Source organism: Schistocerca piceifrons, chromosome 4 (assembly GCF_021461385.2).
Source record: "Schistocerca piceifrons isolate TAMUIC-IGC-003096 chromosome 4, iqSchPice1.1, whole genome shotgun sequence".
Taxonomy (NCBI): Eukaryota; Metazoa; Arthropoda; class Insecta; order Orthoptera; family Acrididae; genus Schistocerca; species Schistocerca piceifrons.
The window spans coordinates 356,012,523-356,031,563 of NC_060141.1; the positions used below are offsets into that span (position 1 = coordinate 356,012,523).

At 43.4% G+C, this 19,041-nt stretch overlaps 1 protein-coding gene and 1 pseudogene across 1 annotated transcript in view; both read right to left on the bottom strand.

The window, feature by feature from the left end:
* Positions 1 to 19,041, bottom strand: part of LOC124794825 (spondin-2-like) — a 619,441-nt gene that overhangs the window by 590,543 nt on the left and 9,857 nt on the right. The gene's annotated exons all lie outside the window — the stretch shown is intronic.
* LOC124797101 lies at positions 2,201 to 2,318 on the bottom strand (annotated as a pseudogene).

Sequence of the window (19,041 nt, forward strand, 5' to 3'; positions counted from 1 at the left end):
AATATGGAACCAATTTGACATCCCCTCTCGATAAGACTCATTACTTCGTGAGTATAAAGAGCTAGTTGCGTTTCACAAGAACGATATTTTCTGAATCCGTGCTGACTATTTGTCAATAAATCGTTTTCTTCGAGGTAATTCATAATGTTCGAACACGGTATATGTTCGAACACAGTACTGCAAATCGACGTTAGTGATATGGGTCTGCAATTCAGCAGATTACTCCTATTTTCCTTTTTGGGTATTGGAGTGACCTGAGCAATTTTCTAGTCTTTAGGTACGGATCTTTCTGTGACCGAGCGGTATATAATTGCTAAATATGGAGCTATTGTATCAGCATACTCTGAAAGGAACCTGACTGATATGCAATCTGGACCGGGGGCCTTGCCTTTATTAAGCCATTTAAGCTGCTTTCTCACACCGAGGATATCTACTTCTATGTTTCTCATCTTGGTAGCTGATTGGAATTCATGAATATTTGCTTTGTCTTCTTTGGTGAAGGAGTTTCGGAAAACAGTGTTTAATAACTCTGCTTTAGTGGCACTGTCATCAGTGACTTCACAATTGTTGGCGCGCAGTGAAGGTACTGATTGCCTTTTGCCACTAGTGTGCTTTATGTATGAGCAGAATCTCTTTGGGTTTTCTGCCAGATTCCGAGACAGAGATTCGTTGTGGAAATTATTAAAAGCATCTCGTATTGAAGTACGCGCTATCTTTCGAACTTCTGCAAAACTTTGCCAATCTTGGGGATTTTGTGTCCTTTTATATTTGGTATGCTTTTTCCGTTGCTTCTGCAACAGTGATCTTACCAGTTTTATGTACCATGTGGGGATCAGCACCATCAATTATTAATTTATGTGGTATGTATCTCTCAATTGCCGTCCATACTATCTTTTTGAAATCATTCCACTTCTTTTCTACGCTTACATGTTCAAATCGGAAGGAGTGAAGACTGTCTCTTAAAAAGGCTTAAGAGCATTTTTTAAATAGATATACTCGTACTTTGCGGCTCTTTTTGATGGTTGTAGGTGTTACGGTATTCAGCCTAGCAGCAACTGTCTCGTGATCGCTAGTCCCTGTATTCGTCACGATACTGGCTCTGAGCACAATGCGATTTAACTGCTGAGGTCATCAGTCGCCTGGGACTTAGAACTAATTAAACCTAACTAACCTAAGGACATCACACACATCTATGCCCGAGGCAGGATTCGAACCTGCGACCGTAGCGGTCTCGCGGTTCCAAACTGTAGAGCTTAGAACCGCACGGCCACTGCGGCCGGCCGTCACGATACTCCTTATTTGTCCAGGATTATTTGTTGCTAAGAGGTCAAGTATGCTTTCGAAACCATTTACCCTTCTAGTGGCCTCATGAATTAACTGTTCAAAACAATTTTTTGAGAAAGCAATTTCGGATGACGTTTTATGCCTGCCGCCGGCTTTAAACCTTTTTTTCCAGCATATCGAGGGCAGATTGAAGCCACCACTAACTATAATTATATGAGTGTGGTACCTATTTGAAATGAGACTCAAGTTTTCTTTGAAGTGTTTAGCAGCAACATCTTCTTAGTCGGGTGCTCGGTAAAACGACCCAATTAATAGTTTAGTTGATTGTCAGATATAACCTCTACCCATACTATTTCGCAAGACCTATGTACTTCAATTTCACTACATGATAAACTACTTCTGACAGCAATAAATGGGCTACTCCACCATCAACTGTATTTAATCCATCCTTTCTGAACACTGTTAGGTCGTTTGAAAAAAATTCAGCTGAACGTATTTCCGGCTTTAGCCAGCTTTCTGTACCTATATCTATTTGAGCTTCAGTGCTCTCTGTTAGGGCTTGGAGCTCTGGTTCTGTCCCAACACAGCTACGAGAATTTACAACTGCAATACCGATCTTTTCTACAACTACCTTACTGTGTTTTACCTGCCCCCTTTTAGACGGACACCTTTTCTGTGGTTTCCTGAAACAGTACCTTATTTTGCTACTAAAAAAACTAAAACTCCGCCCGAACAGGCCATGAAGGCTCAACGGTACCGACCGGACGCCGTGTAATCCTCAGCCCACCGGCGACATTTGGTGCGTGTGGTCAGCACACCGCTCTCCTGGCCGTATGTCAGTTTACGAGGCCGGATCCGCAACTTCTCTGTGAAGTAGCTTCTCAGTTTGCCTGACAAGGGCTGACTGCACCGCGATTGCCAACAGTGCTAGGCAGACCGGATGGTCACCCATCCAAGTGCTAGCCCAGCCCGACAACGCTTAACTTCGGTGATCTTATGGGAACCGGTGTTACGACTGCGGAAAGGCAGTTGGCATATTATGCTGCTGGTGGGATGGAATTAAGCCCATTGTTTCAGATCTTTCACATTTGCTTTTTTTACAGCTACATATAAAATGATAGCACAGTAAAAGAGCTTCACAAATACTGAACCGTGGAGGTCGCATTTAGATTCGAATCTTTCTTATTTTTCTTAGCGTTGATCTGGCCTAATTACGGGCTCCGCTGTACTCAAGACCTGACAAATTTATTTTTATTTAACTTTGCAGCAACTGTCCTTCCTGTCGCCTGTAGCCGTCAGTTACAGGAGGGAAGTTGTTTGCGCTATCTGTTTGTGAATTGTGTACGCTTTGTTCTGTGTGTATCGTATTTTAACTATTTATAAGGGGAAAACTGGGGAACAGCCCAGAATTTGCTTAAATGAGCGTGGGAAACGACCTAAAAACCACATTCAAGGAGGCCGGTATACCACCGACTGCCGTTACTCTGCGACGTGGATTCGATCCACAGCTTGCCATCGCTGCTGTGCATTACCCTACACGGTCATATGTACTGTACATTCGAGTCCATATAACGAAAGACAATGGAGATTTTAGAGGGCTTCAGGAAACTCGTGTCTGCAGGCATCGTCCGCTGAGGCAACAGATCCTCCTATCCATAGGAGAGAAGGCCTTTTTATGCAGCAGACCCCTCCATCCTCTCCAATGGCAACCGTGGCAACCAGTCCCTATCACTGAATAACAAACAACTGTGTGAGACGTTCCGTCTGTGGACAATTAGCACACAAAGTCATCTTTGTTGCCGAAAGGGTGGCCTTGTGACAGGCGCCAATGCCTGTAACTTCGATACTGTGTGGATGACGTTTCCGGACACAGGCTGCTACCCTCGATCTGTCGCTAAAAACACCTGCTAAAACCACTCGAAGTTCTGTATAGGTACACACAATTGCCTCAATACAACACCGAGCGAGGTTGCTTATTGCTTAGCACACTGGATTCGCATTCGAGAGAACGACGGTTCAAACCTGCGTTCGGCCATTCTGATTTAGGTTTATCATGATCTTTCTAAATCGCTTCAGGCAAATGCCGGAATGGTTCCTTTGAAAGGGTGCTGCCGATTTCTTCCCCGTCCTTCCCTAATCCTCCGTCTCTAATGACCTCGATGTCGACGGGACGTTAAACACAAATCTCCTCAATATAACACATGCAGATTTACGGTGAAAAATCAAAGTATTCGTATCGCTACAATCATTATAATCATAATCATTAAAAAAACGCCCGAGACAGAACCGGTCAGTGCTGGATGAAAACTTCATAGCGACGAGTCAAGTGGCCATTATGGTCGTCAGCAGCAAGTACAGAGAATGGATCAACTTTGTTTCCAAAGAAGGCACAGCACATACAGTCGACATTTGCATTGTTATGCAAATACCATTACGGTGTGGGGATACAATGATAAATGCGAGTAAGTAATCGAACGAAATGCAATTCTCTGTAAAGAGTCACCGGAGACTACAGGTCCCTTTTCCCAAAATACTTGGAAAATATCGCTGAAACAGTTCCGAAACGTTATCGGCGAAGTTTGGTCTCATCCGGTATGCGGGGAAATCTCACCTGCGCTCTGTTAGCGTGGCAAGTAGTTTACGAGACTTGGCAGCTAATGAAGGACGCCACGTCTGGGGAGCAGCACTAATTTCCAGGCACTGGAGCCCGGAGAGGTGGCGGCGGCGGCGGCGGCGGCGGCGGCGGCGCTCGCCTTTAAGGATCGATGGGGGTTCCGGTGTCGTCCGCACAGCCTGCCCACCCACCGCAAAAGGTGCCGTAGCACGCCCCCACTCCACCCTATACCTGCAACTCGCCGCCGAGAACTCGACAACTGCGCAACACGGTGGTTTATCGTAGCGCTCTCCCCGGAGAATCCGTGTGTCCCCCGCTACTCTGCTGCCTATTCCCGCACGTGGAAGAGGCCGTTACTTCCTCGCAATAATTCTCTCGGTCAAGATTTACGTGCTGAGTGCTAACCTTGATTGCCTCATAATGTCTGCAACAGTTTTGTCGCTGTTTATTCTTTTTCTGTGGTGTTAACGGCGTTTTCATTGAGGCTGAAACGCTAATCGGATTGAGAAAGAGCGAAATGTTGACTCAGCCGTGCCGTTCTGTTACCATCGGTCATTGCATTTGCTAGAATCATTTACGAAAACTATAACAGTTCCTTTTTGATCATCAAGTTTGTCGAACGGCAGATAAGATTATGGAGAATTATCTCTCGGCAGCATTTTGGAATAATCATCTGACCTAGGGAAAGACAAATTTCTATGAAAGAAGCTTGCAAGATTTGGTAGTTAATTTTTTATCGTTTAGCCATATTATACTACGGGCCATTAAAATTGCTAAGCCAAGAATAAATGCAGATGATAAACGGGTATTCATTGAACAAATATATTATACTAGAACTGACATGTGATTACATTTTCACGCAATTTGGATGCATAGATCCTGAGAAATCAGTACCCAGAACAACCATCTCTGGCCGTAATAACAGCCTTGATACGCCTGGGTATTGAGTCAAACAGAGCTTTGATGGCGAGTACAGGTACAGCTCCCCATGCAGCTTCAACACGATACCACAGTTTATCAAGAGTAGTGACTGGCGTATTGTGACGATCCGGTTGCTCGGCCACCACTGAACAGACGTTTTCAATTGGCGAGAGATCTGGAGAATGTGCTGGCCAGGGCAGCAGTCCAACATTTTCTCTATCCAGAAAGACTCGTACAGGTCCTGCAACATGCGGTCGTGCATTATCCTGCTGAAATGTATGGTTTCGCAGGGATCAAATGAAGGGTAGAGCCACGGGTCATAACACATCTGAAATGTAACGTTCACTGTTCAAAGTGCCGTCAATGCAAACAAGAGGGTGACCGAGACGTGTAACCAATGGCACCCCATACCATCACGGCGTGTGATACGCCAGTATGGTGAAGACGAATACACGCTTCCAATGTGCGTTCACCGCGATGTCGCCAAACACGGATGCGACCATCATGATAATGCAAACAGGACCTGGATTCATCCGTAAAAATGAAGTTTTGCCATTCCACCGTCGAGTACACCATCGCAGGCGCTCCTGTCTGTGATGCGGCGTCAAGGGTAACCGCAGCCATGGTCTCCGAGCTGATAGTCTGCGCTACTGCAAACGTCGTCGAACTGTTCGTGCAGATGGTTGTTGTCTTGCAAACGTCCCCATCTGCTGACTCAGGGAGCGAGACGTGGCTGCAAGATCCGTTACAGCCATGCGGATAAGATGCCTGTCATCTCAACTGCTAGTGATGCGAGGCCGTTGTGATCCAGCACGGCGTTCCGTATTACCCTCCTGAACCCACCGATTCCATATTCTGCTAACAGTCATTGGATCTCGACCAACGCGAGCAGCAATGTCGCGATACGATAAACCACAATCGCGATAGGCTACAATTCGACCTTTATCAAAGTCGGAAACGTGATGTTACGCATTTCTCCTCCTTACACGAGGCATCACAACAACGTTTCAGCAGGCAACGCCGGTCAACTGCTGTTTGTGTATGAGAAATTGGTTGGAAACTTTCTTCATGTCAGCACGTTGTAGGTGTCACCACCGGCGCCTTCCTTGTGTGAATTCTCTGAAAAGCTAATCATTTTCATATCACAGCATCTTCTTCCTGTCGGTTAAATTTCGCGTCTCTAGCACGTCATCTTTGTGGTGTAGCAATTTTAATGGCCAGTAGTGTACTATATGGCTATCTCGATTCAAGTGCACGATACCGGATCTACCAGCTTCCAGGGGCGAAAATTATTGCCCGAAATTAAAAATGTAAAATCTGTAGTAATCTTCTCATATGAAGTATAAACTGGACAAAAGTCATGGTATACCTCCTAATATCGTGTAGGATGTCCTTTTGCCTGGCGTAGTGCAGCAGCTCGACGTGACATGGACTCAGGTCACTGGAAGACCCCTGGAGAAACATTGAACCATGCTGCTTCTATAGCCGTCCATAGTTGCGAAAGTGTTGCCGGCGCAATATTTTGTGCACGAACTGACCTCTTGATTATGTACCATAAATGTTCGGGATTTAAGTCGGGCCATCTGGGTGGCCAAATCATTTTCTCAAACTGTTCAGAATGTCTTCAAATTAGTTACGAACATCTGCGAGGGGATGACATAGCGCACCGACACCTATAAAAATTGTTTGCTATCATGATGTCCTTGAATGAATGCAAATGGTCTTCAAGTTGTACAGTTGGACCAGATGAACCAATCCATTCCATACAAACACAGCGCACACCGTTATGGAGCCACCAACAACTGGTACGGTGCTTCGTTAACATCTTGGGGCAATGGCTTCGTGGGGTCTGCACCACACTTAAACCCTACCATCAGCTCTTACCAACTGAAATTGTGACTCATCTGACCAGGCCAAGGTTTTCGAGTCGGCTAGTGTCCAACTGACGTGGTCAAGTCCCCAGGAGAGGCGATGCAGGCGATGTTGCGCTGTTAGCAAAGACAATCGCGTCAGTCGTTTGCTGCCAAAGCCCTTTAACGTCAAATTTCACCGCGCTGTCCAAGCGGACACGTCCAGCGTGTGCCCCGCACTGACTTGGTTCAAATGGGTCTGAGCACTATGGGACTTAACTTCTGAGGTCATCAGTCCCCTAGAACTTAGAACTACTTAAACCTAACTAACCTAAGGACATCACACACATCCATGCCCGAGGCAGGATTCGAACCTGCGACTGTAGCGGTTCAGGCGTTTCAGTTAACATCATTCCTACTACTAACTCTGTTCGAAACACAAGCATAAAGGTTTGAAATTATTTGTAAAGTTAACGATCCACAGCAGCAACTGCATTTATTTCGATTTGTTGTCCTCGTACTCCTGTAAATTGTGTACAAGATCTGCAGCAGATTAGGCGTGCAGGTATCATTTCACAATCATCATGACATTTGGTCAGTACGCAAATGTAACTCGAATGCGACTTGAGATGGTATTTCAGTTCCTATCGGATAAATTCGGGTTGGCTGTCCACTTCCTTCATAGACAGGCAATACTCAAAGCCATCCGGACATAATACGATAACCCATCCATTCTTCCATTAAGCAGACGGTATATTTCCGCTGAACTGTACCGCAGAAATGTATATCTTATTCACAATGAGAGAAAGACCAACAGTTGAATAATTTGCACTTCAAAGTGTCGGAAGAAATGGAGAGAGAGAGAGAGAGAGAGAGAGAGAGAGAGAGAGAGAGAGAGAAATTACGCTAACTGTCTTGCTTCTAGAATGAAATTTTCTCTCTGCAGCGCCGTCTGCGCTGATATGAAAATTCCTGGCAAATTAAAACTGTGCGCCGGACCGAGACTCGAACTCGGGACCTTTGCCTTCTCTTGCCTTCTGCTTCACTTAAGTTACACAACAGACAGCAGCGGATGATGGCAGTATAGCGGTGTTCATTCGCCCTCGGTCTGTGTAGCAGCGTCTGCACTCAGTAGGGGGGGAGGGGGGGGGGGAAGCAGGTATTCAAAGAATGTTAGTGCATTAGTATTTATACGAGCAATTATTCCTTTATTCCGTCTATCAGAGGTCGTTTTTTGTGGTCTCGTCTGATGTGATTTATTACTCTCCTCTGTCACATAACATTACCTTTCTAATACACTTTTTTTCACAATTCTCTTAGCATATGTCCGTGTGAGACAAAATTGGAAAATAATTTAAAATATTGCAAAAGAAACAGATGGGAAAACGAAGCTTTTCTACATTTCAGTAGTTATTGCAACAGTGTATGAAAATTCTGTTACGGTGATATTTCGTATCAAAAACATGAAACTAATGTTTGTCACACGAGTACTATAACTTCAAGATCTACCACACTTCCAAAATAAGATAAATGATTATTGTGTGTTTAAGACTTAAGACTGCACTCAAAAACAATAAAATATTCGATAAAAAGTTTAAATGATCTATATTTTATCTGTCTCTTTAGCGGAACTTTGTGCTTATACAGCGTTTTATAATTTTATATTACATTTTCCGCGGCTGGTCCCGGCGGAGGTTCAAGTCCTCCCTCGGGCATGGGTGTGTGTGTTTGTCCTTAGGATAGTTTAGGTTAAGTAGTGTGTAAGCTTAGGGACTGATGACCTTAGCAGTTAAGTCCCATAAGAATTCACATACATCTGAACACTTTTGTATTGTCCGACATGTAACGTGTACTGCTTCATGTTTACTACAACTAGAAAATTCTTATCTTAAAGAAAACAGGCAAACAGATCACTGAAGAGGCGATAAAATTTAAACTGCGAAGGCTCCCTAGCTCAAATATCTTTGAAGCTGAGTTGCTTTAAAACAATTAGTTTCTTTTTGTACTGCAAACGAAAATCTCCCAGAGCTACATAAGCAGCTGCAACATAGTACGCCGCATTAATTTTAGAACAGTAAACTTATTTCAAATGAAGTGTGTATCAATGCTGAAAATGTACTTAGATCAATGTAGATTAGGTGTATTAAACAGATTAAAACCTGCCAATGTGTCTTTAATACATCTAGTAAATGGATTTAGTATCGGATTAGACACAAAGAAAATTGCCATTTGCAGAGAAACGTCTCTTGTCATCACTCTCTTTTATTTGGAATGAAAGTTGTTACAGAGCGAAGAGAATATAAATATGAATGAACATTTTTCTTTGTTCAGAAATACTACACTAATGACTGTTTTATCACATTTTTGTAAGAGCGTATGCAAGTAATGGAAAACTTCTGTGTTTAGAAATAAAAAAATTCAGCTATACTTAGCAGCAGACATCTAACAAAGAAATAAAGACCGAGGAGGTGATTTGTTTCGTGTTATTTGTAGTTAATAAGGATAGACGTAGCGAGGAAATTAGCCGGAGAGCTAAGACAGCGATAACACAGTGACAAAAATATGGCAGATGTCTATTATTAGCGGAGCCACCAAAATACGCTAGTTAATGCTGCCGCGTTCTCCATATTTCTGTAGTCGTGAAAAAAATAGGCTCTGTTTACACCGATCTCAGCACGCCAAAGAATCTGAAATGAGCCGGACGCTGTGGCCGAGCGGCTCTAGGCGCTTCAGTCCGCAACCGCGCTGCTGCTGCGGTCGCATGTTCGAATCCCGCCTCGGGCATGGATGTGTGTGATGTCCTTAGATTAGTTAGGTTTAAGTAGTTCTAAGTTCTAGGGTACTGATGACCTCATAGTGCTTAGAGCCATTTGAACCATTCGAATCTGAAATGCATTATGAAAGATACCGTGCTGATAACCTATCGAGCCTGCATGAAAATACAGTGGGAGGTCAAATTCGCGAGCGAACATCCCAGCGATCTGGTTTCATTGGACTCCATGACAGCTATTAGGAAATAGCAGTGTAACCGAAGCAATGCAACAGTTTGGCTCCATCCCCGCTTGGGCTGGTTCAAATTGCTAACTGGAGGCTCTGACTGTCTATCTCGCTCTTGACATGCGGGATATGAGATAGTCTCCCACATGCCTTCATTGTAGACGGCAACGAGTGAGCGTCGTATGACTTGTTGCTGTGATGAGGACTGGAGAAAGGGAGTGTGGAACTCACTAGAAACTCGGTATTTTCGAGAAGTATCAGAGAATCTAAATGTTATGATGTTCGCAGATCTCAAAGTTTGAAGTTAAACTACGTGCAGTAAAGCGCAGTCTAGAGATTTCCTTGTCTATCAGAATCTTCAGATTCTAGAATTGGAACCGGTTATCTCCAAGTCTGCGATCATTTTTATCTGTCGGTCCTGTCACAGATCCACATTAATAACTACACATAATACTGTTAAAGTCACCGTACAGTGCGCGACGAAGAGAACTCTATACCACAATTAGCAATATTCTATTATACTCTCTTCACATACTGGCCGGGTGAAAAATGATTGAATGAGTCTGTATGCACCATAATCTCATTCGTCTTACTCTTATGGTTGCTTCGCGAGATATACAATATCTGATCAAAAGTGTCCGGACAGTAGCACAGAGTGTGAGTGCTACTGGCAACATGTGTCGTTTGGAATTGCTTCTCGATATTAGTCAGGGATTTTCTCTGCCTAGAGATCATTGGGTGTTGTGTGCTGTCCTTAGGTTAGTTAGGTTTAAGTAGTTCTAAGTTCTAGGGGACTGATGACCATAGATGTTAAGTCTCATAGTGCTCAGAGCCATTTGAACCATCTTAAGTCATTATGTATCCACACTTCTGAAAGGGTTTAGCGTGTTCGGCCTGGAGTCTCGTTGATTGGAGTAGAAATGTCTTCAGTGATGAGTACCACTTCGAATTCAACCCTGAAGACCAGCGAAGTCGTGTATGGAGACATCCCGTGAAGAAGAAGTAAATACCCCGGAATTCGAATGGAGAACAGCTGCCAACATGAATAACGTAGAAGTAAATATCGTCGGAGTAGTGAAGCAACTTAAATCACTTAATAAAAGCAAGTCTTCTGGTCCAGACTGTATACCAATTATGTTCCTTTCGGAGTATGCTGATGCATTAGCTCCATACTTAACAATCATATACAACCGTTGGCTCGACGAAAGATCCGTATCCAAGGATTGGAAAGTTGCACAGATCACACCAGTATTCAAGAAAGGTAGTAGGAGTAATCCGCTAAATTACAAGCCCATATCGTTAACGTCTATCTGCAGCAGGATTTTGGAACATATATTGTGTTCGAACGTTATGAATTACCTCGAAGACAACGGTCTATTGACACACAGTGACCATGGGGTTTAGAAAGCATCGTTCCTGTGAAACACAACTAGCTCGTTATTCACATAAAGTGTTGAGTGCTATTGACAAGGGATTTCAGATCGATTCCGAATTTCTGGAAGACTTTTGACACACTACCACACAAGCGGCTCGTAGTGAAATTGCGTGCTTATGGAATATCGTCTCAGTTATGTGACTGGATTTGTGATTTCCTGTTATAGAGGTCACAGTTAGTAGTAATTGACGGAAAGTCATCGAGTAAAACAGAAGTGATTTCTGGCGTTCCCAAGGTAGTGTTAAAGGCCCTTTGCTGTTCATTATCTATATAAACGATTTGGGAGACAATCTGAGCAGCCGTCTTAGGTTGTTTGCAGATGACGCTGCCGTTTATCGGCTAATAAAGTCATCAGCAGATCAAATCAAATTGCAAAACGATTTAGAAAAGATATCCGAATGTTGCGAAAACTGGCTGTTGACCCTAAATAACGGAAAGTGTGAAGTCATCCACATCAGTGCTAAAAGAAAGTAAAAACGCTCACCGCGTGTGGATGGGCATTTATCTTGCTGAAATTGTTAGCTCAGGACGGATATCTATGAAGGCCAACAAAACGGGGAGCAGAATATCATCGACGTTGTGCTGTGCAGTAAGGGTGCCGCGCACAACAACCAAAGCGGTTCTGCTATGAAATAAAACGGCTCCCCACACCATCACAGCTCGTTGTCAGACCGCACGGTGGGCGACAGTCAGCATTGTATCTCACCGATCTACATCTGCATGGATACTCTGCAAATCACATTTAAGTGCCTGGCAGAGGGTTTATCGAACCACCTTCACAATTCTCTATTATTCCAAGCTCGTCTAGCGCGTGGAAAGAACGAACAGCTATATCTTTCCGTACGAGCTCTGATTTCCCTTATTTTATCGTGGTGATCGTTCCTCCCTATGCGTCAACAAGATATTTTCGCATTCGGAGGAAAAAGTTTGTGATTGGAATTTCGTGAGAAAATTCCGTCGCAACGAAAAACGACTTTCTTTTAATGATGTCAAGCCCAAATCCTGTATCATTTCTGTGACACTCTCTCCTTATTTCGCGATAATACAAAACGTGCTGCCTTTGTTTGAACTTTTTCGATGTACTGCGTCAGTCCTATCTGGTAAGGATCCCACACCGTGCAGCAGTGTTCTAAAAGGGGACGGACAAGCGTAGTGTAGGCAGTCTCCATAGTAGGTCTGTTACGTTTTCTTAGTGTCCTGCCAATAAAACGCAGTCTTTGGTTAGCCTTCCCCACAATATTTTTTATGCGTTCCGCCGGCCGAAGCGGCCGAGCGGTTCTAGGCGCTACAGTCTGGAACCGCGCGACCGCTACGGTCGCAGTTTCGAATCCTGCCTCGGGCATGGATGTATGTGATGTCCTTAGGTTAGTTAGGTTTAAGTAGTTCTAAGTTCTAGGGGACTGATGACCACTGCAGTTAAGTCCCATAGTGCTCAGAGCCATTTGAACCATTTTTTTCCCATGCGTTCCGTGCAATTTAAGTTGTTCGTAATTGTAATACCTAGGTATTTAGTTGAATTTACTGCTTTTAGATTAGACTGATTTATCGTGTAAGCGAAGTTTAATGAGTTTCTTTCAGCACTCATGTGGATGACCTCACACTTTTCGTTACTTAGGGTCATCAGCCACTTTCCGGGACATTCAGATATCTTTTCTAAATCGTTTTCCAATTTGTTTTGATCTTCTGATCTTGAAGAGTTTTCACATAAAGAGTTGGGAAGCATCACTTTTTAGCACGCCCTCGTAGTACAATAAGGTGAAAAACGTCATGGGAACCTCCTAACATCATGTCAGACCTGTTTGTGCCTGCGGAGTGCCGCTACTCGACGTGTCATGGACCAAACAAGTCGTTGGAAGTCCCCTGCAGAAATACTGAGCCATGTTGCCTCTATAGCTGTCCATAATTGCGAAAATGTTGCCGGTGCAGAATGTTGTGCACCAACTGATCCCTCGATTATGTCCGATAAAAGTTCAGTGATATCCATGCTAGGCGATCTGGAGGACCAAATCATTCACTCGAATTGTCCAGAATGTTCTTGAAACCAATAGCGAAAAGTTGTACCCAGTGACATGAATCATTGTTTGGGAACATAAAGACCATGAAAGGCGGCAAATGGTCTCCAAGTTGCCGAACATACTCATTTCTAGTCAGTGATTGTAGTTGGACGATAGTACCCGTTCAATTCCATGTAAGCCGGCCGCTGTGTCCGAGCGGTTCTAGGCGCTTCAGTCCGGAACCATGCGGCTGCTACGGTCGCAGGTTCGAATCTTGCCTCGAACATTGATGTGTGTGATATCCTTAGTTTAATTAGGTTTACGTAGTTCTGAGTCTAGGGGACTGATGCCTTCAGATGTTAAGTTCTATAATTCATTTCGTCCGCTTCGATCAAGTCCCATAGTGCTTAGAGTCATGTGAACCATGTGAATTCCATCTAAACACAGACTATATCATTGTGGAGCCACCATCAGCTGGCACAGTGACTTGTTGACTACTTGGGTGCATGGCTGTGTGGGGTCTGCACACACTTGAACCCTACCATCAGCTCTTACCAACTGAAACCGGGACACACCGGACCAGACCATGGTTTTCCAATCGTTTAGGGTCCCACCGATATGATCGCGAGCCCAGGAGAGCCGCTGTTGGCGATGTCGCACTATGAGTAAAGGCACGCGGGTCGATCGTCTTTTACCATAGCCCATTAACTCCAAATTTTGCCGCACTTTCCTAATGGATACGTTCGTCGTATGCCCCACATTCATTTCTGTGGTTATTTCATACAGTGTTGGTTGTCTGTCAGCACTGACTACTGTACCTAAACGCCGCAGTTGTCAGCCGTTAAGTGAAGGCCGTCGGGCAGTGCGTTGTCCGTGGTAAGAGGCATCGCTTGAAATTTGGTATTCATGGCATACTGTTGACACTGTGTATCTCGAAATATTGAATTCCCTAACGATTTTCAAAAATTCAAATGGATCTAAGGACTACGGGACTTAACATCTGAGGTCAAGAGTCCCCTAGACTTAGAACTACTTAAACCTAACTAACCTAAGGACATCACACACTTCCATGCCCGAGGCAGGTCTAACGATTTCCGAAATGGAATGTCCCATGCGTCTAGCTACAACTACCATTTTGCGTTCAAAATATGGTAATTCCCGTCGTACGGCCATAATCGCCCCAGAAACCTTATTACATGAATCACCTTAGTACAAATGACAGCTCTGCCAATTGACTGCTCTTTTCTACCTTGCGTAGGCGATTCTACTTCCCTCGTTATATGTGCATATCGCTATTGTATGACTTTTGTAACCTCATTGTGTGCTAAAGACCAGAATCAAAAAAGTAAAACAATGTAGACGATAGGCAACGTAATTATAATAATGTCGAATAATGACAGATGCTTTCAACTGTTCAGTGGATTACAATACGAATAACAGTACAGCAGAAGAGTAAAATAAGAAATAATTCGTTCCTGAGTCGTAGTAAAGTTATCTTTGAAAAGCGCGCCGCAGCGCGTAGCGTGAAGCAGTCGCCCTCCGTTTTCTGGCGGTGGCGCCATTGTCGCAATTGAAGGCTTCGGTGTCTCCCCCTTGCGGGAAAGGGGAAAAGTGGGCTGTTCACGTGGGTTTAAGAAGTGGCTGTATGGGCTCTCATGGAGAGTTAGCAGTCGGGGCATCGAGAAGCGACTTCTCTGCCGTTGCTAGAGGGACAGCGCGCAGACCTCGGCATGAGCGTAAGCAACGCGAGCAGCGGCTCCATGGCATGGGGCGTTAACTGCTCGTCGCGAAAGGAATCTTCCTGAGCGTGGGTCCTCGAGGGGCCTAATTTGCAGTTCGGCCGTATGCTGTCGACCGGCGAGGACGTTCTGAAAATCGGCGCGCCTTCCTGCGTCCGTTGAAGCGGCCGGCAGCGGGTGGCTCGGCAGAGCATTTGGAGGAGTCCTGGGAGTCGTAACGCACCAGAAGTTGAGTATTGATTGTTAACAGATTTTATGAAGTTTAATTGAATTCACTTTACTTATTCTTGTTAATTATACCAGCCGTATATTTTGGGGGTTTCCCGCCATTCATTCTCGTCTGCCCACCCGCGGGAAGGTGGTAATATTAGAGGGGTGGTCCGTTTGCCCCCTTTTGAGGACGAAAGGGGGGAGAGTCAGAGTAAATCTGTGGTTCGAATTGCTTCTTTCCCCTCCGAGCTTACCTACGGGTTTATTCGACTGTTAGCCTCTGCCATGTCTGTGAAAGTCGAAGGCACCAATGGCTGTACTGTTTTAAATGCAAGGCACTAAGACCTGATCCATTCTCTCGCCTGCCATAACTAGTATTACTAGACTCACGTGTAAAAGGTACTCTAATAAATAAGAAAAATTCCTTTTGCCTCGTGGTAAGAACTAGTCAATTGCATAACGAATCCCTGCCCATCTGGAAGCTGTAACATACGTAAATTTGTGTTTATGTATATTTGGCTATAATCAAGCAAGGTTGTTAATGAACGCCATAGTGGATTTTTTTATATTGTGTGTTTTTCCAATTCAATACCTTTTAAGGCATTTACTCAACGTGCTTATGTGTTTTATACAGATAGTTGGTTATTGGTGTATTTTCTTGCCATGGAAAAGTTTGCCATTTCATTACGGGCAGAAATTGATGCCTTGAAAGGAGAATGTTGTAAAGGTTCGCAAGTCCTACCTTGCGAGCGTGTGTGTTTGCCGTAAGTTAACTGACAGAAATTTATAAAATTTGTTTTTTTATATATTTTGGAAATGTTAATGTTAATGTTATCAACTGTGACTGTCCCCCCCCCCCCCCCTCCAGTGAGCATGATTCATGCGTTTTGATTTTTCCTATTTTGAGAACTTTTGTGAACAGGATTGTCTTTACATGTTGCAGACAAGTTAGATTCTGCGCCATTTAATGAGCCTGAGTGAGGCTGTTGTGGGCGGCCGTACCTACGGCTGTTGTAACCAAATGGGAAATTTGTCTGCCCAAAAGTGAAGCCATATATTCAAATGGTATTCATTTATTAATGGAGTGAAATTCACCTGTAATTTAGCTGAGCTTGAAACATTATACAGCGTCGCGATGTATACGTTAAATTGCTTGCCTGTACTTGCCTTTTACTGGCGTGAAATTTTTGATAATAATTTAATAATTTAAAAGTCCTTTCCTACCGTAAATTGTGACTTATTCGTTAAATGATTGTTGGTTTTTTTTAAATGTCGTAAAGTCTTGCAACAAATTTGAATAAAGAGTATTACTGAAAATTGTGTGTAATTTCACCAGTTATTCCTTGGCGCCTACTTCCACTTTACATTTTGTGTATTGATTGTGATTAATGACCTTTGGTGAACTAGTAGTAATTTTACGGTTCAGTTCCTAGTGTACGTATTTAATTTTTGTGTGTTTCTGGCGACTTCCTCCACGTACCGAGTCTTAGAAGCTCGTTTTACGTGAAACTGCAGCTGGGAATAGGTGGCGCGGAGTCGAGAAAACACTCCCTGCTCTGCTCTGCACAGTATCGCCAGAGATCGTGGGCCCCGAAGCCAGCGGCTTGAAGGCGATTAGTGGCACAGCAGCCTCCCTCGTGCGCCCCCTCGCTGAAGCTTTAGCGAATCACGCTAATGGGTATCGCCCCTATCCGTTAAGGCAGAGGGATAAGCTGCTCTTCGGTCTTAGTGGACTCTAGGAAGTACACACACTAATCGAAGGTACTTTGACTCGCTTCCCTCCACTTGATGTTGTACCGACAGAAGGACTAGTCTGAACTTCTACCGTAATCGAGCGCTGTAAACACTGCATCATACGGAGCTACGGGATTTAGAAATTTATCCGTTGTGGAGGTTCCCCTTCGCGTATTCGCTGCAATTGTAATGCTTTTTATTTTTTATTTACTTATTTACTTGTTTATTGACTGGTTCTAACAAACGTTTGTTGAAATATTTACTGGATATGTTTCAGTAATGAAATTGTACTGCTGGTAGTGCAGATTCTCTTCATCGATTGTCTGATAATCAAAGCAGGAATCTATAGCTCTGTGCATGAATTTGTTGCTGGTGGTACGCGTTGTAAAATACAGAACTTCGTCTGTATTTATTTATTTTCACTGGTTAGCGAAATAAATTAAGGTTAATATTTACTAATACTCATATCTGCCATGATATTGGATTGAGAACACATGGAGCCGTTATAGGTCGAAATGACAGAACTGAGAAACTCATTCACATAAACAGTGCCATTAGAAGAACCCTCCCAAGAAAGTAAGATAAGAAATTTCCGTTAAATTTTATAAAGTTATGTCGTTACCAGCATCAATGTATTGGAGTGACCCTTGTGTAATGGGAAAAAAAAGAAACATAGCAGGATACACAAAGATTACAAAAGAAACGTCCGCGCCCTTGGCTGAGTGGATATGTTCGCGCTCCTGTTGCGACGACAGCCGGAGCCTATTACGTCGGACGAACACCTACGGCCGGCCGCTGTGACGAGCGGTTCTAGGCTCTTCAGTCCGGAAGCGCGCTGCTGCTACAGTCGCAGGTTCGAATCCTGCCTCGGGCATGGATGTGTGTGATGTCAAATGTTTCAAATGACTCTGAGCACTATTGGACTTAACATCTAAGGTCATCAGTCCCTAGAAGTTAGAACTACTTAAACCTAACTAACCTAAGGACATCACACACATCCATGCCCGAGGCAGGATTCGAACCTGCGACCGTAGCGGTCGCGTGGTTCCAGGCTGTAGCGCCTACAACCACTCGGCCACTCCGGCCGGCTCGGTCGAAGAAAAATAAGAAAAGTAAAGAGAATAAGTTTAACAATCCGGTAAATTTTCAGTATAAAGCATATTCTAGCTAATTTTCACTAAACTGATATAGGCTGTACCGGTTTCGTCTGCCTAGTCATAATCAACAACTCATAAATATTGTCCGGTTGATGGCTGCATCGAAACCTGTTGGGAGTCAAAATTTCACTGAGGCTCCTACTAGAGAACTAAGGAAGAGAACCGTGAAGACGAGAAATGTCAGCGGAAATGAAAAAGGAAGCCTCGGAATGAGGACTCCACCTTCTACATTTCCATGACAGCTTTGTATGTTTGCCTTTACGTGAAACTAAATTAGAGTGAATATGATATTATTTCAGACGCTGTTATTACGATAACTTTTCGCTAAAGCATTAAATTCGTAGTTCATGAAGCAGTCAGTATCATGAAGTAATTCACTATTATTACAAACTATTATTGATACACTGCTTTAATCAATTTTATTTTTGTTTTTTAAGAACGATGCGTGTTTCGATGGTCATGCTATGCCAAATAGCCAACACGTGTACGTCACGAACAAATTTAACGATGTAGGAGTGGTGTAATACACGTGATGTAGAAGGCATGACCATCGAAATGCGTAGCGATATTAAAAATTAAAATAAAAGTGACTGAAGCAGTGAACCAATCATTTTTGTATCTAATCATTCCAAGCCTATAACAAGCACCCCAGTACACATGATATATTTGTCTCTGTTATTGTCCATATACTATACAAACTTTCGAAATATGTTCATCAAATATAAATGTGAGGAAACAAACGACGATCTTTCACGGAAACACTAACAAAATTAATAAAACAACACGAGTGCTACATAGAATGGAGTACTAACTCTGAACATTAAATGTAGAGGAGGGAAGACTTTGCGACAACGGTTAACTATGAAATATCACGTTTTTTGGAAACAGAATTCAATGTAATAATAAGAATATCAAAACTTTTATGTTATTAGTACTGCTGTTATAATTGTACACATGAATGACATTTAAGTTTAATCACAACAGCAATAACAGCAAAAATATAACTTGAATTTCTTATGCTCAGCTTTCGTTCTACAGGGCATAAAAGCGAGTTGTCTCAGTTATTCTTAGCGCAGAATGATTCCTCAGATCTTTGCTCATCTTAT